The following is a 26,662-nucleotide window of genomic DNA, read 5'->3' as shown; positions in this document are numbered from 1 at the left end:
GCGCAATGCTTCTGTGTTGTACGTCACACAAAGGCTCACTATTGGCCGACGCTGGTCACATGTGTGTGATGCGTGTGACGTACAACACAGAAGCGCTGCGCTGTTACACTACGTGAACTGACTCAAGGCCCACACAGAAGGATATGTATTGTTGAATAAAGTTGTTATTTGTGTTTGTTTTTTGCACATAAAGTATTCTCGTCGCTAGATAAACTTGAGATTGAGCCACTGTAGTCACTCAGACTATGTTAACAATTTATTTAATTACTTTTCGGGGAGGCCAGTTTCAGTCCCTTAGAAACCTATGGAGGAGTGAGAAAGCTCTCAGATTTAATCAAACACTTATTTTGTGTTCCGAAGACAAACGAAAGTCTTACGGGGTTGAACAACATGAGGGAGAGGAATTACTGTCAGAATTTTCATTTTGGGATGAACTATGCCGTTAAGATGTAGGTATATTGGCATATTAATTTGCACTAATTTCAAGTGGCCACTATAATTAAAATAAGTTAGGGTTAGTAAGCCACATATTGTGTCATGGTACAAAAAAAAATTCTATTTCTGGGTTGTAAAGTCCTATTTTATGTTATGTTTGCTTTTTTGTTTGCATACAGTGCCTGTTTTGAAAATGTCATGACAGCAGAATGCTGCTAGCCAAGAGAACACAGATGTTTTAAAGAAAATTTTTGATTGTGATTTTTTACAAAAAATAAACATTGATAATAATTCCACACTTGTCTTAGGTGCATTCCATGCTATTTAAACTGCTAAAAATACGTTCACTTTACTTGAAGAAAATGTGGAAACCGATTGCACATATTTTTTTAAGTCTCTGTAGCTTAAAATGGTAGATTAAAACCATGTTGCGAATAATAGTATTTAAGATGTTTGCAGAACACATTATAATGCTGTCAGTTAAATGGAACTACTCAAGTGATCTTACTATTAAATCTTAAGTAGAATTAATAAATATTACTGAGTATGTTAACTAGAACTTTACTTTAAACTGACTTGATATTTATCACTTAATTTACTTGGAAAGAGTGGTCTTTCTTTACTTTTAACTGATTATTAACTTAACTTCAGTTTTCCCTTTAAGTTTGCTTTGCAAAAATAAGGCAATCGGTTTCCAAACCTTTTTTTAAGTAAACTGAACTTGTTAGAATTTACAGTGTGTGTGTGTGTGTGTGTATGACGCATGCAAAGAAATGTTTCAAGTTTGATAATAAATAGGTTTTGCAGGACAGAGATCTGACTTTTTTTTTCTTTTTTATATAAAGGCAGTGGCCAAATCAGTTGCCAGGCCACTGGGAATTCTTCTGGTGCTCCTGTTGGCCAGTACAGGACTGTTACTTATATTGTTGATGTGGTCTGTTTTACTCTGTTAGTAATAGTAAACACAAACACATTTAAAAGTAACACAAGTTTAATTATTCAATTTCTCATTCATTCATACATGCATGCATATGTACACAAACTCTAATGCCTAATATTCATATTATGTTACAGGTCAATGTGTATAAAACATCCAGACAGATGAATGTTTATCTTGACATTTCGAGTGATTCCTCACAATTCTAGGTTATTTAATTGCATTTCAATCTGTTTGCAGAAAAGCAGGTGAGTAAAATGGGAATTGTTTGTTTCAGTACGAGACGATACAGAGTCCAGCGGTTGCTATAGTTCCAGTCCTGACAGAAACAAAACAAATGAGAAAACATCAATACTAGCACTGCTGCAGAATCTATGATAGAAACATTAAAGTCTCTGTAAAAGCAATTCTACAAAAAAGTTCTAAACACATTATAAATGTTACATATGCATTGCTAAAACATATTACAAAGACTGAACTGTGAAGTACTGAAATGTGGAGTTAGACCGTTAAAAAGTTTTTCACCATTGCAATTTTACGGATTGTTTGGGCAGGGCTAAAACAGGGAGCCCATGAGCTCCTGGAGACGCCCCTATTTGATGACGCACAGAGTCTGATCTCTCCCCTAACACACAATAACACTCCCCGAGCACATTCCCATTCACCGCTCAATCGCGAGTGACTGTCAGTACTATTAGTTACTACAGCTGAGCCTACAGTTTGCTACCTAGCTATGCCTTCGACACAGAAATGCATAGACTACCTGGATGCGATCATGTACAAAACATATCGGTATCTTCATTTAAATTCCCTAAAAACGATCACATCAAGAAGAGGTTTTTAGAGAGCCTAACGTTACCTTGATGAAGAGCTGAGGATCACCGTCAACACCCACCTCTGTAGTGATAATTTTACACAGGATAGTTTTATAAACTTTCCTCAGAGACAACTGGGATTCACTGAACGGGGCCAAAACGACCATCTTCCGCCTCAGCGTTCATCCTACTGTCGCGAAAGCAGTTTCAAATATCACCGTCGACAGCTCCAGCAAGTGGGCGTGGTTTCAGCACAGCCAGTGGACACGCCCCCAGCGTTTGAGAACAGAGATAACTGCTCATTTTTTCAAGATTTTGATAGCTTATTTTATGTACTTGCCGGCTTTTTTGTCATTCAAATTTGGCTGGGTGGCTAATAACACATTTTTCTGTGGTGTGACATACTTAGAACACATAATTAATTTTGACTTTACAGGGACTTTAAATGCAACATGAAACACACTTAACTTCCATGCATTACACAGCAACAGTAGAGACTTAAAGGTGCTGTAATGTAACTTTTCACTCCACTAAAGCATAAAAATACCATATGTTTACATGTTTAAAAAAAAAACTATTTTACATCCAGTTATTTTACTTTGAAATGTGCATTCTGTGTTGGAATGTCTTCTGTTTTGGTCTGTCTGATCTCGCAGAGTTCAACCAATAGTATTTCGACACCCTGTGATTCCAGTTCCAGAAACACAACGTATTTGTCTACCATTCGTACAGACTGCACCTTAAAGGCCTTTTCACACAGGGACGAATTTTGCGTGTGTTATTTGGCGACGTTTAACGCCTCGTGACTAAACAAAGGGCCCCAATGTGAGTGTTCACACTGCGTGTAAAACGACACACATAAAAGCGTAATTTTTAAAAAAAACGCCTCAGGTTCGTTTTTTTAGTTTGATGCGCTGCGTCAAAAACTATTCAAACAATTAGATTGCCGCTTTTGCTCACGTGTTTGGAGCTTCTGAAGTTACAGTAAAACACAACTTGGGGGCGCTCAAACACAAAACGGTCTTGCCGAGCATACATATGCAACGGCGAAGAAGATATACGCCAAGTAGCATTGCCGTCTACACAGCCAGGAAGAAATAAGACGAGGAAGATGCAAGGCAAGATGAATGTAGAGCTGCTGTTCTCGTTGGTGCTAGAACATAAAGAACTATATAACAAACGCGACAGGGACAACAAACATCTTGATAAAAGAGAAGTTAGAGAACTGTTATGGAGTGGTATTGCAGAGCAAATTGGCACCATTTAATGTCAGGGAATGAATCTGTTCACTTGGCTCATCATCAGCGAAAATTGCTTGGGTGTGAACACAAAAAACACGTTGAAAAATGCTGATGAATAACGCTCGCTGATATTCATCCTGGTGTGTACGGGCCTTAAAGGAGAACTCCGCGAACAATGAACCTTTGGTCTATTAAAACATCGGGACCTAGTCAATCGTTCTCTGAGATTTGTTTTCATGATAATCGAATGTAAAGAGTTTTATCTCTAAAAACTGTTTAGTGTATAATGTTAGTAATGGGGGCATTGACTAAGTAAAAAGAAATCGCTAGTTTATACCACTAACAAGGCTCAAAATAGCCCCACACTAACGCAGTAACATAATGAGGCTCCATACATGCAAAACGAAGCATTGAGTACTTTGTAAGCACTCGTTTAATAAGAAGATACTTTATGAAGACAGTTCACTTAGTTGTATACAGACCGGAGCCATCTTAAAAAATAGTCTCGACAAGTCGATCCCCGAACACCGCTCATACAGTTCAGAAGTTCGCTGAACTTCATACAGTTCAGATCACTCAGCACGCCGTTCGGAGATTGACTTATCGAGACTATTTCCTAAGATGGCTTCTGTCTGTATACGTGAAGTTAACTGTCTTTATAAAGTATCTTCTTATTAAACGGTCTGTACACTTACAAAGTTCTCAATGCTTCGTTTTGCATGTATGGAGCCTCATTATGTTACTGCGTTAGTGTGGGGCTATTTTGAGCCTTGTTAGGGGTATAAACTAGCGATTTCTTTTTACTTAGTCAATGCCCCCATTACTAGCATTATACACTAAACAGTTTTTAGAGATACAATTCTTTACATTCGATTATCATGAAAACAAATCTCAGAGAACGGTTGACTATGTACCGATGTTTTATTAGACCAAAGGTTCATTGTTCGCCGGAGTTCTCCTTTAAATGTGTGAATGTAGACTACACTATGCATTGTCATTTAATTAATATTTATTAGGGCTGGACGATATTGGGAAAAAAAAAAAAAAAAGACATTGCAAAAAAAAATTTAGTTACATTTGTAAAGGTTTAATCTAGAATGATTGGGGTGGTTGGTTTTGTAGGAACTGCGTCTAAATACAACAGAACAAAGATGGAAATTAAATGGAAATTATAGTGCTTTGTTTTTCAGGTAAATATAACTGTATTCAGGTACAGACAAACAAAATCTAATGTAAAATAACACTGCACAGTCTTTACTGTATAAATTAAATATAACAATTAATTATTGATACAATTTATCTTTGTTAAAAGTATTTAACTTTGTTTCTTTATCTGTTTCTGCATGTACAACATAACATGCACCTGAGGAAAACCGTTGGTATAGATAATTCAAACGCAGACGTGAGGGAAAGCGAACAGAGCCGAATCAGTCGGTGCTGATTATCAAAACAAACATCCTTTCCATGAGAAGAATAAACGTCACAAGTTTCAATATGGTCATGAAGTGTATTTAGAACAGAAATTATACTTGCTACTACAATTTAAAAAACATTTAATTGGACCAACAACACAGTTTGATAAACTATTTTTTTTCCATTGGCTCAACATATTTCTGATTGAGCCAATGTTAACAGAATATTGCCACAATCGAATTAAATTAGGAATTAAATTCAGTTAGGCTGTAGTTCTGCAGCAGGACAGAAAGACAGGAAACGAGCAGTGCGAAAGATCAAGTTTATTGTAAAATATGCACTTATATCACAGGGAGGCCGACTCGATTAAGTCATTCGCGGTGCTTCATGGGAGTGTTCAAATTAACCAGATCTTTTGACGTGTTTTGCTTGTTTTGACTCTCTGATTGGTGGAATTTAGTGTACAGCATCATGGTTAATGTAATTTTCCATTAAATATCATGGTTAATATATTTTACATTAAATATATTTAATGTAATATATATATATATATATATATATATTCACTCCTGATAGTAAAATAAGCTACTTTAACTTTTTATAAAAAAAAATATATTTAACTCTGTCATAAAAAGCAAAAATTACCGTGAAACCACCAGAACACAAATTTGTGGACAATTGTGCTGATGGATTTAATATGAGTGAACATGAATAGTCCGCTAGTCTGAACTAGTGTAGCATGATATACTGGTACTAGAAAGGTATCACAATACCCTAAACAGTACGATTCCTCATTTTTCAAGTACAGGTACTTTGTAAATGATACCGTTTAAATATAAGCCATATTTCAAGAGTTGAGTTGGAAGTGCGACAGCAGCAAGTGTGCAGCAATCTGCTTCCACTCCCAGCAGGCACACTAGCCATGCCAATCATTATATATCCACATAATGCAGGACTGCATAGTTATCGATTTTGTTAGAGCGATAATGAAACATGCATGAATGAAAATATTAACTGCGTGACGAGCTTGATGTTAAAAAAAGTTAAACACAGTGGCCCTCATTTATCAAAAGTGCGTACACCAAATTTCCAGCGTATACCTTGCGTACACTCAAAACCACGGTGAGTTTGAGATTTATCAATATGGACGTGGGCATACGGCACGCTCGAATCCAACACCAGCTTAGGAGGTGGTGTACGCACGTTTTGAGTTAGTGAGGAAATGCGCAGAAAAATTCCAAACACCACAAAACGCACAGACAAACTAAACGATATATTATGACCCACTGTAAAACAAACAAAAAACAACAACATAGTAATTATAAACTTCAGTGTTTATTTCTGTGTAACGTGGACTTCAATGTTTAATTTGTGTGACTTTACCAAAGCATTTGATTTGTAAGCATATGTAGGCTATTCCTTCAGTTGCGAGCCCGTTTTACCCTGACGTTTCAGGATTTTCCCCGGCAGGTGCGCACGGACTGGGTTCGGTAGCCTAATGAAAGGCTTTGATTGACCAAAAAATAATTCAGACTGACAAAATAATAAAAAAATACATTCTTCTTCTTTTAAATGATAATAATAATACAAATAATAGCCTAATAACGACATCCTTCTTCTAAATAACAATAAGCATCATTAATGCAAATCACAATAATAAGAAGAATAGCCTACTATTACAAATTGTCATGCAATTATTAATGTGAATGAATGGTACTTCACATCCATCATCATCACTATTATACGTGACGTGTTTATATGTGACGTGATTCAAAATTGAATGCTAATTTCAAAAGACGTGCTGTAAAATAATGCATTGTGATAGCTCATTTCGGCTCCACGTCAGAGAAGTTTCTCTTCTTTGCCGTCTTCCGTGTGTCCATGGCATAAAATGAGGGCGTGGGGGGAGCGGAGACTTGAATATTTAGAGGCGTGTTATTCTAATGACGATCGATTTCGGCCGCGGGATTTATCAAGGGCAGGCATTGCGTACACCTGGATTTCAAAGGTACGCACATCTTCATAAATCAGGCGGTGAGAGGAGTGTAAGCATAATCTTACACCAACATATACACCCGTTTCTACGCAAGATTGATAAATGAGGGCCAATAAGCCTCGAAAAGAACCTAATGTAGACCTTGCACGTTATCACACACCCGAAGCGTGCACACAGAAGGCTGCCTGTCAGTCATCTCAAATTCAGATCTTTTTTATGACTTATTTCACTTTAACAGTTAAATACACACAATTATGTCAAAATGCCCATCTTGGAAATTATATTCAAATAAATACACAATTGGTATAACTTAAAGGGATAGTTAAGGTCACCAAAAAATGAAAATTAGCCCAATGATTTACTCAATCTATATGTAGTTTATATATATATATATATATATATATATATATATATATATATATATTTTTTTTTTTTTTTTTTTTAATGTGAGTGAGCTATAAAAGTCCATCATAAAAGTGCTCCATGTGGCACCAAGGGGTTAATAAAGGCCTTCTGAAGAGAAGCCATGGGTTTTTTGTAAGAAAAAAAAGTAACAAAAAAGTTTGATTATCGCGATTTTAATAATTCACTGAATCCTGTCGGCCAGTCTGACGCAGGCGCGCAGCATGCAATATTTTTTTAAATTACTATTCGAGAAGGAATGGCGGAAGGCAGTGACCATGCTCAGGAGATTTTTCAGCCTTTTAAAAGGACCAAATCTGAGGTGTGGTCATATTTTGGGTTTTACAAAAGTCCTGAGGGAAACTTGATCGAGGATGGTCACCCTGTCTGCCGAACAAAAAGTCACTGCAATAGAAACACTTCAAATCTGCCGAGTCGTCTTGTGTGATCATCACCCGAACGCAAGGCAAGTTAACTTTGACCTTACTACCAAAACTACGTCTGGGAAACAATTGGGCACGAAATGTTGTTTTGAGTTGAAACATTTTATGTCACTCACTTGAAATAGACGTGAAGCTTCCACGAAGAAAAGTTCGTAGCAAGTGGATTTGAGCTAAAGACGAACGAACAACTTCAAACAAGACTATTATTAAAAGGGATAATTTAAGGGATAGAAAAGTATAGATACATCACGTATTAAACCGATTTTATTTTTACCACATAATTACGGGGACATATTGAATTGATAATGAGATTAGCTAATGTTTTAAATCTTACCTATTTATGAATTCATTTTGTAAAACAATCGTCCAGACAAGATATATCTCACCAATATTATCAAACTCTGTAAGCAATAAATCAACTCTGATTTCATTTTTGCAATACAATCAAAAACCGGAGACGCAGGACGGCAAGTTGTATTTGAATGAAACAAGAGCGCGCGTCCGTTGTGATATGGATGTGCGCTGTGTAATCATGTGTTGCTATTGACGACGGGCATTGTAAAGAAGCAAATGCCATAGAATAGAATCTTGCTTAAAAAAACTGCATAGAGAGGCTTGTTTTATTTGTTGTTTGTTGATTTTCAATTATAAAACTTGTTGAAATGTTTTCAGTGTGAGCATCAGTTCTTTTTGAGCACTTTCATAAATTTTTAACAAAACCGTGATAATATTGATAATCACGATTATTTTGGACACTATAATTGTGATATGAAATTTTCATACCGTCCCATCCCTAATAGAAATGCTCTGACATTTCTCTTCAAAATTTCTAATTCACGACTGTTGTTTTGTTGTGCACTTTCCTCTGAGCTCCAAGTTCATAATTTTGTTCGTCAGGTCAGGGGTTAGTCTTCCACCATAAATCGGGCATTTTTGCCAAACAAAATTATCTTGCCTAAATGTTTGCGCTCATTGCATTTTTACAATAGGGAAATGTTGTTAAGAATTTACAAAACACAAGGCTTTATTTAAATTGTTCAATTAAATTGAAAAAAGTTGCACAAATAAATACAATAGAATAAAGTTTTTAAATAGGTCCAACCCTAGTATTCATAGACAGAAACTGAATAAATTAATCAAATGGAAAATAACACTGGATAGTATTTTAGTCCTGAATAGATTAAATACATAGGCTATTAATCCTGATTCCTTTAACTTAAAGCTCTCTTTTGTTGTTTTGATGACAAAATTAATGACAAACACATATGGCTGCCGTCACTTTAAGAGCTAGTGCACGGATACTGTTTTTATTATACTGGCATGCGTTTTATTATCAAAGACAAAACAAAAAAGATGTTTAGAGTATACTCACGAAGACCGAAATGGACACAGTTTTGCATGTTAAAGCAATATAAATCAGTGAAAAATAACTTTTGTTACTGGCCAGCTGTTCTAGAGGCGGATTTTCTATAAATGTGCTCAATCATCCCAGAGAGTGCGCGAGCACTGATTAGTTTAAAATCGCTTGAATGTTTAAACTGGTAAGACTTAAAAAGACGTGCAAATGGTAAACTTCATTCATGATGCACTGCTGGCCTGATTGTGCAAGTGAATATTCGGTCATGTCCCGACTCCTGAACCCGAGTGTGTATTATCGCAGCAGCGCTTGATGCTTGCCTTGCAAAACACATTTTGAGAGAAGAGATAGAAGACATGGCACTGCTGAACACTCGCGCTGTTTGTGAAATTGCTTCTGGCAGATAGTTATTAAAAGAATGATTTGATTTTATAATCTGTGTGGATTACGATTGCGGGAATATCCCGCATTATAAATGGGAGACCTGCGGGAATGATTAGAATTATGCGCAATACCCGCAATCCTGCGCCGAAATTTGAGCCCAGTGTACGGCTGTATGTCGGAAGCCAGTATTTAAAGCTATATTTTAAATATGGGTATTTTAAAGTGCATAAAGAATACCAGAGTTCATTTTTGTTATGATATTAATCAGTCTGTCGGCTTTAAAGGGATACTCCACTTTTTTTGGAAATAGGCTCATTTTACAACTCCCCCAGAGTTAAACTGTTGAGTTTTACCGTTATTGAATCCATTCAGCCGATCTCCGGTTCTGGCAGTACCACTTTTAGCATAGCTTAACGTACATCATTGAAGTGCACAAGACCATTAGCATTTCTCAGAAAAAAATGACCAAAGTGTTTCCATATTTTTCCTATTTAAAACTTGACTCTTATGTAGTTACATTGTGCATAAAGACCGAAGGAAAATGTAAAGTTGCCGTACCATGAGTGCAGCAGGCGTAATGTTATGACGCAGCGCCTGAAAATAGTGACCAGCTTCCAACGTGACCGGGACTAAGTTTGTGTAGTCATCGCGCCTGCTGCACTCATGGTACGGCAGTAAAGTTTCTTGATTATTACGCAGGAATGAGAGTATAGTTCCCTGCATATCAGCCTAGAAAATCACAATTTTACATTTTCGTCTGTCTTAATGCACGATGTAACTACAGAAGAGTCAAGTTTTAAATAGGATAAATATCGAAACACTTTGGTAATTTTTTTGGAAGCAATGCTAATGGTCTTGTGCACAATGATGTATGCTAAGCTATGCTAAAAGTGGTACCGCCAGAACCGGAGATCGGCTGAATGGATTGAAAAAAGGTAAAACTCAACAGTTTAACTCTAGGGGAGTTAAATGAGCCTATTTCCAAAAAATAGTGGAGTATCCCTTTAACAACGTTTGGAACGTGGCACGACACCGTTTGAGAGGGTCCCTTTTCACAGTGGCGATGCACAGCTGTATGTGTTTCTAGGCATTATGGTGAAGATGGATAGGTTAAACTATATTTGATAGCTGTCAAATTATATTAGTGTTTTCCATACATTGGTTCACAATATCAACACAGCCTTTTGTAAAAATCTGTAAAATTTGTGGTTGCCATTGACATCGTTGAATAAACATGGCCACTTCAGGTTGGTGGAGAGATCCTGCCTCAAGTGGAGGAGTTTAAGTATCTTGGGGTTTGTTCATGAGTGAGGGAAGGATGGAACGGGTGATTGAAAGTAGTTGGGTCGCTGTTCTTTTCACACTGCATGACTATCTTGGCTAGCATTCAGTCACTGCTGTGTTCACACTGCACGATGGATCGGCGACAGAAGGTTTCACACTGCATTACTTTACAATAAGAAGAATCGCCGACAACTGTCTAGCACGCTACGCAGTAGCGGTTCTAGGCACGGGCGAACCGGGCAGTCGCCCGGGGCGGCATCTCTTCATGTCACATGGGGGGCGGCACGAGCAGTTAAAAAAAATCCTCTGTCCCGCGAAGGTTTTCTATTTTTTATCATTTCAATTCAATGATTGGCAATGGCGCCCCTGCTTGCGGAGAAGGTGCACAGAAGCGATATCAAGGGGGTCTCTTGATTAGTTCACGTATCGCGTCTTTTGCGCGCTTGAGGTCGTTATTTCAAATAGGCGATTAGGCGCACGGGAAGCGCGCTCATTACGCGCTCGCGGGAGGCGCGCTCATAATCTTCTCAGTATGGGAGTGCACGTGCACCCAAACACTTGGGTTTTTTTTCTCTTCTCTGTAAATAACTCTTTTAGCAGAGCTTCAGCAAGCGTTTTTCTGTGGTGGAAATACATTAGCTACTAAAACTTCTTTGCCATTGTGGAGAGCGCGAGTGCATGGTTGTATAGCAACGACAGCCATGGGAAAATCGGACCGAATTTTACTATTAAAAGATCAGCTACTGTGCATTATAAATGTCAGGAATGTATCTTTATTGACTCATTCTTTTTATAGAGATGATTGAATGCTGAAATATGAGGTTTATATTTTTTTTTAAATATTTTGTGTTAACCTTTTTTTTAAGTTTAGTAGGTAAGATAAAAGACACTCCTTAAAAACAAATCTTTAATGTTATTAACTTGGTGAATTGATTTCATTGTGTATTAGGCTTTTTGAACAAGATTCTGTGATCATGTTGGTCACTATATTCATGAAATGAAAATAATTTACATAATGATCAACTTTATGTGTTTTTATAGTAGCCTATAATATGCAAAGTACAATTTTCTATTTTCTAAATAATCTCTGATTCTGTCCTTTTCTCTGACATTTTAAGAGTGACATAGGGCTACAAAAGCTATTTTAGGTCTATAACAGTTTGGATAGTTGTTAATATGATAGCTGTTCAAAATTATTTAAGAGATAAGTATTGTGTTACAAAATAGGCCTAAGTGTCTCTCTGACGATTTTACTTTTAAAAACTCCATTTAGTGACAAAGTATACTTTAACAAGTCATGACTAAAAGTGTGCCATGCACATAATTCAAGGCAATAACCAATGCGCTAATGGTTACTTCCTCCCTTTAAAGTTAGATTAATCTAGCAAAATAACTGGATTCTATTCACTGTGTTTTTCAAATGAACGGAAAGAGATTTTATTTTTGGGGTGGTTTTTTTTTTTTTGGTTGGTTGGTTGGTTTGGGGGGGGGGGGCGCTCGAAGGGGGTCTCGCCCTGGGTGTAATTCAAAGTAGAACCGCCACTGACGCTACGCGCAAACGCTACGACGCTACGTTTCACAACAAACACAGACTAGATGTAACAAGGAAACAACGCAACATCACACGTGAAAGACCTGAGTTCTCAAGTGAGACTTTTTCGACTCTTATGAAATCTTAAACAGACATGGGTGCTCCTGCCAAATTTGTACTAATTTTCCTTCAATTTCTTGGGTCCAAATAGACCAAGAAGAAGCCTTTTTCTGAAACAACAATGGCTAGCTTGTTGATATGTGATCTATAACTCCTCCCCAGACTCCCTGCTGCTCTGTATCTTGCTCTCTCATTGGCTGTCAGTAATCGCCGATGTAGTTTTCAGTCAAAACTGAAACAGTTTTGATTTAATAAATTTGGCTGATGCTTTGAATGCTGCTGTTAAATAGCCCTATGGTACCTGAAAAACTTACCACAGTGACATAATTTTTTTTCTTTGCTTATTGTATTTGTCCAATTGTTTGTTATGTGTATCTTTGATGTTATCATTGATAACAAAGATAAAATAACATAAATAACTATATCATGACATATGACCACATTTCCCACCCTTAGCTCATGCCCTCAAATAGAAGTCAAATGAGAAATTGTCTAATATTTTGTGAGAGGGCAATTGAGGTCAATAACGGTTTAATTTGTCTTTATCCTTTTGTCCTTTTAAGTTGCCAATGTAGCAAAGATCTATAGGCATACCCGTAGGCTCGGCTGTATCATAGACTAGTAGTTGCTCAACATTGGCCTGTGTGGTCACACTGGCATGTGATTTTGTTTTGTTTTTTAGTAGTAGTATTAGTATTAAAGTGGAGGAAATGCTTAAAAACCGGAGGAAATGCTCAAAAACAGGACAGGCACATACTGAAGTGAAAATGTCAGTTATTTATTTTTATTAGTAAATAAAAGTTCCATGTGGGTCATATTATTAAAGGAACACTCCGACTTTTTGGGACTTTAGCCTATTCACCTTATCCCCCAGAGTTAGATAAGTCCATACATACCTTTTTCATCTCCGTGCGTGCTATAAGTATGTTTGACGCACCCACCGCTAGCCTAGCACAAAGACTGGATGTGAATGGTTGCAGCTTTCAAACTAATCCAAATGAGAGACAAAATAACGCAAACGTTTTCCTGTTTACATGTTGTGATTTGTATATTCACAGAGTGTGCAAATAACAAAGTCAAATGAGACACAGACATCTTTTAACCGTATAAAACCTGGGAACTATTCTCTGAAGGCGAAGCACTGCTACTTTGGCGGAGTGATGACCGCATCACCGGAGACACGCCGTGGTGAGGAGTAGTGTTTGCTCAGAGTTTGGGTAACAATTTATAAATAGTAAAAGCGTAGTTTACAGTCATGGGTTTTCGCTCTATTGTAAATAGCTGCGACAGTAAACAGGGGAGGTAATACCATGCTTCACAGAATTCCAACTAAAAACGCTGACTGGATGAAGAAATGGCTAACTTACTCTGGATATTGATCCAAACACACCTAAATAGATTATGGGACATTATGTTTGCTCAGTACATTTCAATGAGGAATGTATATTTTGAAAAAAAAAAGGAATTTGCCACACGGACCATAATGTGCTGAAGGATACGGCCATCCCATCGATAGCACGGACTAGGGCTGTCGCGGTAACCGCAATATTGTAGTACCGCGCTTCTGACAAGGCAACCGCAGAGGATTGCACGTAACCGCAGCAACCGCGATATTCACTTTTTTTTTTTTATAAGGATACCCTTCTTGTTTTGAACTTAATGCATGTGTATTGAATGTTTAACAAGTTCATAATGATAACAAGACTGTTTATCATGGTGATGTGTAGCCTACAGGCTTCACACAGACAGTGAATGATCGGCAGAGCGCGTGAATACCTCTGGCTTTGAAGTCGTGAAAAGCTTGTCCTGTCAAAGGGAAGCGAAATATTTGTCGCATCATCATTTTAACATTCTCTTCACGGATATTTTCCCATAAATGCGCGTCAGCAGCAGCGCTGGTCAGCATCCCACAGCACAAGGAAGCCGCGGGGAAATAAAATCAGTGAGTCACACATTGAATCAATGCTATATTGGTCTCTAATAAGTGAAGCATCACCTTCAGCGTTGCACATGCGACGCATTGCTGCTCAGCTGAGCCTTGAAAAGTTGAATCTCAAAGTTAAAAATAATTAAAATCTTCTTGTTTCTTTACATCTCTTTTAATGAATCCGCTTTTTTAAACGTGTTCGTTGAATGAACGGTTCAATGACTCGCTCAAAGTCCGTTGTCATAACAATGTGCGCGCTGAGTGAAAGTCTTTCAATGCGCATGACGCTGTTTAGTTTCGGTTAACGTTACATGGTTACTGAAAATGTCCTCGTTTTTAGCAACAAATACATATAAATTAAATAAATAAATAAATAAATAAATGGCGGTAATACCGCATATCGCGCTATTGAGCCACTCAACATTACCGCAAGGGAAATTCCATAACCGCGACAGCTCTAGCACAGACAGGACAAGTGGATCACCTGCGGCTGAGGTAAGTGTTCCGTTATGTTTTTAGATGACCTACTGTAACTGTGCCATTAGCCAGATCTAATGTAACGTTAATGACACTATTATATGATTAGGCTATGAATATGTTTTTATCTTGATGTGGTGCGGACGCGCTTGGAAAAAAACGAGCGCGTTGAACTTGCATCCTGCGCGCGGTGCGCCTAGTAGACTAAATTTGAAATAAGTGGAAATAACAACCTTGAGCGTGCAAAAAGGTACGATAGACTGTGAGTTCATTGTGCAAAAGCAATTTGTGCTATTACTTTCCCCTTATTCTATCCTATAGTAATGCAATTATACTGTATATTATATGCTGTTGAATACATTTGGTTCAGCTAATAAATTGCATTTAAAATATATTGATTCTTGTAATAATAATTATTTATTCATGTTCTGTGATATTTATAAATCTGGATGCGTTTTTGGTTGGAATTCAATGAAACATGGTAATGTATTACCTGGTCTCCCCTGTTTATGTCACAGCTCATACAATAAAGCAAACACCCATGATAAACTATGCTTTTCTATCTAGTAATTGCTGACTCTTTACTCCAACACTGAGCGAACACTCTGTTCCTCGTCACGGTGCGTCTCAGGTGATGGTTATCACTCTGCCCAAGTGGCAGTGCTTCGCAAACATAGTATTTATTAGTGATCGACCGATATATCAGCCGGCCGATATATCGGGCCGATATTTGAGGTTTTTACGTGTATCGGAATCGGACGATACACCGCTGCGCGTTCGCCGATAGTTTTTTTTTTTTTTTCCGGCGTTATTTATAGACAGGCGGCCACGGGCAGCTCCGTGCTGCTGGAGATGCTGCAGTTCACGTGCCCCGCCCTCCCCCAGTAGCAGAGTGCAACCTGCTCTTCACAAGAATGGTAACTTAAACTTTCAAAGGATCTTTTATGTTTGACTGCTGAAATATTGTCAAACACTTTCAAAATGGAAACCCGTCACCCTATAACTGTTATGTGCTTGCAACTAAGCAAGTTTGTGGGTCCAAATGGAAAACGCGAATGCCTCGTCTATAAAACTTAACTGCTTGCCATTGTATTAGGGAGCTGCAAATAGCTAAGGTGTAGGCTATCCGTTCAGTATGCATTAGGACTGTCTATGAATATTCTACATTCGAATATTTATTAATTTTGAAGGTGAAAATTAATATTTGAATGTGGAAAAACACGCCCGCGGTTGCAGACTAATAACGTTACTACAGCTGCACAGGTCGCTCGGAGCGCTCACTGTCGGTTATATACTGTGAAATAGGGCTGAGCGATAAAACGATAACGATAATTATCGCGATATAATTTTCCTCGATAAAACGATATCAAGAGGTCGATAAATGTCCGATAATGTTTTGCGTCAAAAGCGGAACGAAACTCATTTAAACCGCGCGCGCCACACGGAGCATTTATCCGCTCGGGTCAAAGTCCAAATGGCAGCGCACTGAGTGCAGCGCGAACTCACGCAGACGCGCCTCTGATCGTTTTGCTCACGAGATCCAGTGAGAAGCGCTTGAGTTCAGCGAAGAACACAAATGTCAAGTTTAAACCAGTTTAAAGGCAGATGAAACACCGCTGACAAAAAGGAGAAACACTGCGTGCAACGATCCAGTCAGAATCTGAATTGATACTGAATCCATTTAGCTTCCCATGGATTTACTGTAAGGTTAGCCTGGTAATATTAACTGCCCCATGAAATGTGGGATATTGTATAATATTATTAATGTAGACAATGTATTATGACTAATGGAATATAAGTACAGTATTTAATAATGTATTTAACTGTTAGGCTATTGTTTTTCATACAAAAAATACAGAAACCATAAAGTTATGCCAGTGAGGAGCTAAGTTATAGGCTATAACTGGTTTTATCTGTGGTTATCATGATCTAAAAATGCATGATACTGAATGACCAATGGTTAATTTGAATACAACTCAAACAGTCAGAATATTACTTTTTATCACATAAAAATATGGTTGTTGCATAGGAAAAAAAAAAAAAAAAAACAGATGTTACTGTTTTTGTTAATGAACATAAATTTAAAGAGTAGTTTAAAAACACAATTAACACTCTGGTTTATACAACTTTCACTTAGTTACAAAAATCTGCCTTTAAACTTAAAAAAATAAATATCTGACATATATCGTGATAATTATCGATATCGACTGATATAAAAAAAATTATCGTGATAATTTTTTTGGGCCATATCGCCCAGCCCTACTGTGAAACTTCAATCACTGAATGAAGCCTGCAATATTTGGGACAAGAGTCGCGACTCACAACCTTAAATTGCTTGCACAAAACTCTTGATCAGCACTCAACATTTGTTTGTTGATCATTTAACCGACGCGCAGAGAGCGTGAGGGCGAGAGAGAGAGAGTGCCTGTGCGAGACAGAGTGAGCTCTGCGGTCTTGGCCATTAGTTGATTTACTTGCTTTTTAATACGTTGTCAAATATGTTTAAACTCAAATAAACTATCTAATACTAGTAGTTATGTCTCTTTGTATTAATGTGTCCTGTTATTGACGTAATGCGCGTCAATAACAAAACGCGCAAAGGGATGTTCGAATATGTTTTTTAGAGGGAATATGCAAACGCCATTTGAGCAATTTTGACAGCCCTAGTATGCATACGGTAGCTGTTATGAACACTGGTCATAGGATTAAGTAATGCCAACGTTGTTCTGTGCTTTTTGTGGATATTTATTCAGCGCCCACCTGGTTGAGGTTTGGACGCGTGTGGTGTGTCCCTCGCCATCGCAGTGATATTACAGACTAGACATGCTCATTTTATTTTATGTAGAAAAAAATGAAACCATGGCAGTACATAGTTCGTTTCTTTTAAAATGAAGTACAGTGTGCACTGTGCACTTTATTATGCTGGTTGCTACTGTGTGCAATAGTGTAATTATTTAATTTATGCTTAAATATTCATTTTCAGCACTGAACTTTTTTTGTTCTACTTTATGTTTTTAATATTTGTTCAATTGTTTATCTACTTGTTCTACCTCATATTTTTTTACTATTTGTTAAATATTAATTTTTGAAGTTAGTTAAATGTTACTTTTATTAAATTGAGACCTGTAACATTTCTTAACGTCATGTCATTTTTATGATGTAAATTGAGGGAGCAAAATGTATCGGCTCCAAATATCGGCTCAAGAAAATCGGCAGCCCGTATCGGTCATCGGCTAAGGCTGATGGGAAAAAAATCGGTATCGGCACTAAAAAATCCATATCGGTCGATCCCTAGTATTTATACAGTTAAAAGATGTCTATGTCTCATATGGCCTTGATATTTGTACAGTCTGTGACTATACAAATCACATCATGTAAATAGGAAAACGTTTGCGTTATTTTGTCACTCATTTGGATTAGTATGAAAGCTGCAACCATTCACATCCAGTCTTTGTGCTAAGCTAGGCTAGCGGTGGGTGCGTCAAACATACTTATAGCACGCACGGAGATGAAAAAGGTATGTATGGACTTATCTAACTCTGGGGGATAAGGTGAATAGGCTAAAGTCCCAAAAAGTCAGAGTGTTCCTTTAAATTACTTTTAATGTTTTTGTTTTTTTGTCTTGTTTTCAGTTCAGTAGTACTATTGAGATAATTGGTATCATGACAACACTAGTCTTCTAACTTTAGTATAAAAATGACTCACTGCAGTATAAGATTACCACTCACACAAAAATGATGTTTGAAATCAACCATACTGACCATTTAAGCAGTGATTCAGACTCTCCTGGTGAGCGGGACCAGAGGTGAACAGGTCTACTGCTGTAAAAAAAACAAAAAGTATAAAACCACATCTACAAATCAAGCAACCTTATATATTTTCAACCATAAAAATTCACACAAAGCTAGCTTAACGCTTGAAATGTTATTGTCATGAAAACAAACTATTAACTTTTAAAATGATTTAAACTTTATACACCAATAAAAATATATTATAAAGCTTAATACTATTTCAGCTTTGCATGCGTCATAAACTGTGTAAATATAGCATACTTCAATGATCGAGAATATTAAATTGTGTTCAAAAGTGTATTGCAATAAATACGTGTACAAATGCATGGCTATACGTCAGCGTAGGTTTTTTATGCATTTAATAAATAAACCTGTAAATATTCATATATATATATATATACACACAATCAACACCATTATTGTGCTGGTGAGTCTTGTTATGATCACGTAACGTTAACTGTTTGTTAACTTTAAGTTTGTAGAGGGAAAATAAGGTTACGATAAGATTCTCACCACTCAGGGAATGACGAAGTACATTATTAAGAAAAAAAATAGATCAAACACCAGAAACATCCAGAAATCAAACCAATAGGAATGTTTCGGCAGAGACGGTAGAACGCGACGTGTGTCCTCCATTATCGTACTACTTACTTTCCGCTTCCTGCTTCATTCATCGTGTCACACACATTTCCTTCTGGCGATTTTCACAATAAAAGTCCGCGAAAACCCCATGATAACCCTCACAATTGCAAAGGAGAGATAAGTGCTGCTGCTTTATTACAAATTATGAAGCAGAATATTCAGTTGATAATTACGATTGATAAACATTCTTTTTAAATGGAATTCGTTTAAGAGACATTAAGTGCTATGAACATTTACAGAAATGCCCTTAAAAGTCAAGTAATTTTTTTTTTCCACAATACACATGCTGTTAAAGGGATAGTTCACTTTGAAATTAATATTTGATTAGCTTACCTCAAGGGCCCTTGAAAAAATCAACGTTGTTTCAATGTCATGAGAGACGTTGTTTCCACGTTGATTCAATGTCAGTTGCTATCTGGGTATACTGTTCATTTTCTCACACAAACTGCTCGTTTCGTGTCTTAGGCCATCAATGTGTACTTACATTTAAATCATGTTTAATTTTGACTTCTCTGTGCATGCTCTTTGAGGTGGACCCCCTAAAACGGCATTATATGACTGACAGTCAACACCGGTTTGAAAATAACAAAATTGAAAATACTGTTGAAAAAAGACACCTACATCTTCGGTGCCCAGCAGTTTGTGTGAGAAAATGAACAGTATACCCAGATAGCAACTGACATTGAATCAACGTGGAAACAACGTCTCTCATGACATTGAAACAACGTTGATTTTGCTCATCGAATTAACGTTGAACCAACGTCAGACGCGGCATTCTTCAAAGCTAAATGAAAATAGAAAATTGTTTTGCTTTCATAACGTTGAAACAACGCGTTGATTTCAAGTTGATTTTCCGTTAGTTTTGAAAGAATGACGCGTCTGACGTTGGTTCAACGTTAATTCGATGAGCAAAACAATGTCAGATCAACGTTGTTTCGATGTCATATTTCCACGTTGATTCAATGTCAGTTTGCTATCTGGGTAGTTTTTCCCTCTTGTTAACAGCCGTCGAACTGATCTGAATCAGATGTCCAACTGAACCGAACTGAACCGTCTCCAGTTATGCCGGAAGTGATCTGTCGTGTGTCTACGTCACGTGTTGTTTACACGGAGATTTCGGAAGTTTTACATTTCACTAATTTCGATATATCAAAACATGTTTAGTGAGTCATTTACCTGGTTTATGGTATCAGTGGCTAACGTTACTGCCTACACAATGCAAAGGAATAGTTCAGAAGCTTATGAACAATTCAGCCGCGGCTGGGACTTAGAAACCCCCAAACCTGTAACGTTAAACTGCGAGAGTTCAGTCATACTTGATGTTTCAGGCCTCATTCATATATGGAAATACATCTGATATGAATCATTAGCAGTGGTGTAAAGTAACGAATTACAAATACTCTCGTTACTGTAATTGAGTAGTTTTTTTTAAGGAATTGTACTTTTTTAAGTAGTTTAAAAATAGTGTACTTTTACTTTTACTTTTACTTGAGTAAATTTTAAGTGCAGTATCGGTACTTTTACTGCGCTATTTTCCCTGAACCTGCCGTCGCTACATTTATATTAATATTTATTTATTTTATAAGTCATGTGACTCCATGCGTGATTTCCGTCAAATCAAATCGCGCGCGCGGAAAACTTGCATTCAAACCAGCGTCAACAGACTTCGAGACACCTGGCGCCAAGTTATTTTAATCATGGAGGAAGAGCCGGAGGGAGGAAGAGTGGTGGTGGATTCGTCAGAATGCGACAGCTCAAATTCAGCACTTCAACATCCTTGGCCATACCTGAAAGAGCTGTTTCAAGTGAAGACGAAGAAGGGCAATTGTATCATTATGTCATGCCAACTTTGCTTGCCTAAGCCAGTTGAAATCTCGGCGTTCAAGAGTTCTATGTCCAATTTGAAAAAAACACATTGAGGTAAGTTTCGAATATCTGTTAAGTATAATTTTGTATAATAAAATTCATCATATAATGCGCAATTTTGCTCATGTTTTATGGTATTTATCATGAGTGTGAATGTTTGACAACCAAAATCATTCTGCCAAAGATAGCAAAAAAAAAAAAAAAAAAAGCACTGTGATGATCTACACAGATCGAATAAATTTTACCGGACAATAACGTTACATGCTGTTTTTGATGACGCGATCACAGCAACCACGATAGCAACCAGCCTAGAGTAAAGGCACGCACGCTTTATAATTGTTGCTGGTTACTGTATGATGACTGAAAATCATGAACTTGCCTAAACAATTACTAAAAATAAACTGCAGAATGTTATATTTTCTAACACACACGAACAAAGGTATTCTGTTAGCACTGCACGAGCTTGCGATGCCATGCATACGGAAAAACTTTAATTTAGTTTGTTCACCGGGCTTCCAAGTTCATTAGGCATTAACCTGTCATCACTGCTAGATTTTTTTTTTGTCCCTTACATCAATTTCGTTTAGCATATAAATGCATTAACCTCCTTTCTGTTTACTTATAGATGTGGATATTATTTTAATGTAACATTTTCTCCAATGTTGATTTACTCCCTTTCATAAAACATCAGATTTATGTTTAAATCAAGTTTTTTTTAATTGCACGCAAAAATGAAAATTGTGAGTTACTCAATTCTGAAGTGTATTCTTTTTACAGAGAAAACATCCAATGAAATTAAAGCAGTACAATGAATGCATCTTGAAAAGAAAGAACTCCGAAGAACAGAGGTGTGATTCAGCTGTGAAACAGGGTGCTTCTCATTTCTTATTTGTGCATCCTCGTTTCCTTTCCTTGCTTCCTTTCCTTGCGTCTCAGCTCCACCCCCTGTAGGACGTGAGGGAAGGAAGCGAGGAAAGGAAAGGAGGACAGAGGAATCGAATAAAAGCTTTTTTATATACATTGGAATTCTTGATCACTCGAGCGTCACTCCACAGTGTCATCAGCAGCGCTAAAAGGATCTGCCCTTATGTTGTTGAAGTTTGGTAATTCATAATAAATAATAATAAAGATAGACTATACTGTTGAAATATCTGAGATGTGTGGTTTATATAAACTGCAAAGGTAAAGTATAAATTAAAATGATTGTGACCGATGTGAAGGGGGAGGAGAATTGACACGTGCGTCACGTTTAGTCAGTATAACAGTTCCGCGTAGGATGCACCTGTGTATCCTCACTCATGACTCCTCAGGAAGCCTCCTATCTCCTCGATCCTCGACTCCTCACGGTGCAATTAGAGAATTGAGATGTCCTTCAAGATGGCTGAGCTCGATCGGTTTCCGGGTCATAGGAGGGAGGACGGAGGAGCGAGGAGACGAGGAGGGATATTGAGAAGCACCCACAGATGAAGATTAAAGACTTCCCTGTGTCCTGCAGGCAGGTTACTCAGTCCACAGTTGACAGGCTTGTTGTTGATTTTGTCTGTGAAAGCCTTCAGCCCTTTACCGTTGTTGAACTTCCTACATTCAAAAATCTAATCTGTACAATGCAACCTAGCTGTACTGTTATGTCCAGACCAACTGTGAAGCTTAGAATTGAGGAAGCAGCCGCAAAAACAAAGAAAAACATCATTGCTGAGATGGCAAAAGTCAACTATATAGGTACCACTACTGACTGTTGGACCGCACGACAACGCAGTTACATTGGGGTAACAGCACACTGGATTGATGAACCTACTCTGGAAAGAAGATCTGCTTCCATTGCCTTCAGACGCTTGAAAGGTTCACATACATTTGATTTGCTCGCAGGGACCTTGGATGACATCCACACGGAATATGATATCTCAGAAAAAATTGTCAGAACAACAACTGGTAGTGGATCAAATTTTATCAAAGCCTTTAGAGTGTATGGTGAACAGAGTCTGCAAGAGTTAACTGATGCTGAGGCTGATTCTGCTGAGGCAGTGACACTGGATGATGAGAATGATGCAGAAGGATTCAAAGTTCAGGACACGTGTTCCATTTTAAACACTAACAGTGGGTTGGAGTATCATCTACCCAAGCATCAGCGCTGTGCGTGTCATCTCCTTAATTTGGTGGCTACTGTGGATGCTTCCAAGGCAGAGGACAGCAGTGAGACATTTAAGAAGCTTTCCCGTTCAACATTTGCGAAATGCCAGGCATTATACAATAAAACCAGCCGGTCTGCCATCAGTGCTGAGATTGTGCAAGAAGAATGTAAGCTGCAGTTCATTCAGCCCAACCACACACGATGGAATTCAGTGTACAATGCTGCAGAGAGGGTAATGCGGATCCTAAAGGAGCAGGGAGAAGCATCCCTTCGAAATGTATGTGCAGCATTCAAAATTAAAATGTAAGTCTGTTTGTTCAACCTCACTTTGTTCTAATTTGAACAGTAAAGGAATTGTTCACTTAACTAAAACTGTCACACTCCCTTATGATGTTTCAAAACTGTATTAATGTCTGTCTTCTGTTGAACATAAAATAAGATATTTTGAAGAATGTCAGTATTCGGTTACCAAAAAAGTTGTTGGACCCTATTGACTTCAATTGGTTGGAAAAAAAAAAATACTGTCAATATGGTCTATCAACTGTGTGGTTTGTTACCAACATTCAAAATAGCTTCCTTTGTGTTCAGCAGAAGAAATAACTTCATTCGGGACAGGTTTGATACAACTTGAGGGTGTGTAAATGACTATTTTAAATCTTAAGTGAACTATTCTTTTAAGATGTTTGTGTTTTTGATTTTGACTTATTTATTTATTAAATAGGCTGAATCCTGCTGAAGTTTCTTACCTCTCTGAATAGTGCATTGTGATGAAGCCTGTATCCATGGCCTTGAACATCCTTCAGTCAGAAACAAACACTCAGATGGGGTGGCTGCTTCCCACAATCTATCTTCTTGATTCAAAGCTCAAAAAGATGGAGGCTTCAGTCAAGGTATGTCTTCCACTTATTCATGCTCTGCAGCGGGGTCTACAAAAGCGCTTTGGGGAGTTCATGGAAGATCCAGAACTCATCAGTGCTGCAATTCTTCTTCCCAAATTCAAAACGTCATGGACGGACAAGGCCCACATCATAAAAGCAGGTAAGATATTTTGTATTGGAGTACAGATTACCTGATGAAATTGATATTATGTTAATTTGTAAATGTATTATATAGTTGATATTATGCCAATATCTATGAAAGCATGAACACATGCAGCTTTTTGTTTTTTAATATCAGTTTAGACTCATGGGTGCATTTCGTTACTGTTCCACTACTGCATATGGAAAAAGTTTGTGTTCACTTTTAAAAAAACGAGTTATTTTCAGAGGCTGGTGTCAATAAAAGCTTTTATTGTACTAACAAGGATGTTTTCAGTTCTGAAACTTACAGGATATTCTTATAATATGATGACCTCTTAGATTTCAAAAGCTCAAGGAAAATTTGATTTCTCAGTTCATCACCCCTTTAAGCCTCATGTTCACTGTCTATTGAGAAAGTTGAGGCTAAAATAATTTTTTTACTTTCGAAATAAGTTGTGCTTTTCTTTTAAAGGGCACCTATTATGGAAAATTCATTTTAAATGGTGTTTGAACATAAATGTGTGTTGGCAGTGTGTGAGCAAAACCACCATAGAATGATAAAAATCCACCCAGTGTTTTTTTTCAATCTCAATAAATCATCTGCACTGTCTCAGAACGAGCTGTTCTAAGATTCAGCTCTTTGTGACGTAGAAAGTGAGAAAGGGGTTTGATTGACAGTGTGGTTGTGGCATAGACCCTGCCCTCAGTGATCTGTACACACCATCCTCCATTGTTTCAATGACAGCCGGTAATGTCTCTTGGAAACATAAGTGTTCTGTCGTGGACTCATGGGTTAATCCTGTTGTTGTGGCTTAAAAATTAATCCTCAAGTGTGGATCGTCGTCTACTGTTTGCGATCCAACGTCACTTCTAGTAAGTGTATTTTATGATTTTTGAGCAAATAGTCATTTCAGTCTGTCAGCCAATTCAACAACAAATTATGCATCTAAAGTTGTTGTCGTCGTAGGATGTCTGTGTATATAATTTAAACATTGTTTGTATAGTGTGTAACCACACGTTTATAAATATATATTTAAAGATATTGCATTAAAAACTGCATATATGTTGTTGTTCTGTAAGTTAGCCATCTTCTCACATTTGCCACAGAAGCACCTGTATGACAAGTAAACATGACGCCACAGGCCCCTCGCATAAATGTAATTTCGCTTGTACGTAGCAAACTTTATCACAGAATGTGTATGTAGTTTCAAAAAAAATGCGCCAGCATTAGTGTTTGTGTGTGTCTGTGTGTGTGTTGCACATCCATACTTGCAAAAAGACGCGATTACAACAACGCTATAAGTACATAAATGTATTAAATAACCATACCGAGACGTACTGGTCCATTCTCATGTGTTTATTCTGCCGGAGTCTCTTAGTACTATTTATATATTCCGATTCAAACGTACACTGAATGACATTCAAAACAGCGCGTCTCTCACTCTCCCCTTCTGCTTACCGACTGCCATTGGTATCAAGTTACGCCCTCATCCAAAGGCAGGGCGGGGATATGCAGCTCATTTGCATTTAAGGTGGCATACACCCATAACAGCTCATTTTTAATCAGGTCCCAAAGTGACATTTTCAAATGGTTATAATAAATTAACTATGGGGTATTTTGAGCTGAAACTTAACAAATACATTCTGGGGACACCTGAGACCAATATTACATCTTGTAAAAAGGGGCATAATGTCACGATACACTTAACAAAAGTGAAGGGAAGGACTCAAGTGCAGTGAAGGGATGATTTATTAACAAAATAAAACAAAACACAAAGCAAAAACCCACGAGGGGGAAAACATACTCAACAAAACATAAAACTGAACTTGAACACCATACACGGACCATGAATAACACCGAGGAACAGGGAGATACAAGACAAAGATCCAACACAGACTGCAAACATGAAGGAACTTAAATAGGGAACAAATCAAGAGGGAACAGGTGGGAGAACTCAAACACTAATCAGGTAACGAGGGGGAGGATCAAACAATGACAGGAGCACATGGCTCAACATAACAAAACCACCCATGTGCCAATACGATAGGACAGACACGTGACACTACCCCCCCTCAACAGAGTGGCTACCAGACGCTCCATCAGACTGGATGGGAGGGACAGACCAGGGTGGGACGGGAGGAACGGACCAGGGCGGGGCGGGAGGGACAGAGACATCAGGCGACCGGGGCGGAACAGAAAGTCCATAGGGCGGTGAGGGAGAAACACAGAGTTCATTGGGCAGTGAAGGAAAAACAGAGTCCATCGGGTGGCCAGGGATGTGAAGACCCCTCGGGCGGCCAGGCCGGTGAAGACCCCTCGGGCGGCCAGAATGGAGCAGATCTTTCAGGTGGCCAGGGCGGTGAAAACCCCTCGGGCGGCCAGGGCGGTGAAGAGCCCTCGGGCGGCCAGGGCGGTGAAGAGCCCTCGGGCGGCCAGGGCGGTGAAGAGCCCTC

The 26,662-nt window shown here is 38.0% G+C and overlaps 1 long non-coding RNA gene and 1 pseudogene across 2 annotated transcripts; one reads left to right on the top strand and one right to left on the bottom strand.

Annotated features, from left to right (window-relative positions):
• Window positions 1–1,408: 1,408 nt before the first annotated feature.
• On the bottom strand, window positions 1,409–19,227 carry LOC120494948 (uncharacterized). The gene is made up of 3 exons (XR_005625939.2): window positions 19,067–19,227; window positions 18,524–18,583; window positions 1,409–1,691 (listed from the first exon to the last, which is right to left on the bottom strand). It is a non-coding gene; the product is annotated as an uncharacterized LOC120494948 (long non-coding RNA).
• Window positions 19,228–22,666: 3,439 nt separating this feature from the next.
• On the top strand, window positions 22,667–26,416 carry LOC148998364 (zinc finger BED domain-containing protein 4-like; annotated as a pseudogene). The gene is made up of 3 exons (XR_016168798.1): window positions 22,667–23,492; window positions 23,911–24,227; window positions 26,289–26,416. The product of XR_016168798.1 is annotated as a zinc finger BED domain-containing protein 4-like (transcript).
• The last annotated feature ends 246 nt before the right edge of the window (window positions 26,417–26,662 follow it).

This window comes from Pimephales promelas, chromosome 1, assembly GCF_988280905.1.
Source record: "Pimephales promelas chromosome 1, fPimPro1.hap1.1, whole genome shotgun sequence".
Taxonomy (NCBI): Eukaryota; Metazoa; Chordata; class Actinopteri; order Cypriniformes; family Leuciscidae; genus Pimephales; species Pimephales promelas.
This window is presented reverse-complemented; position numbering and strand designations above follow the sequence as displayed.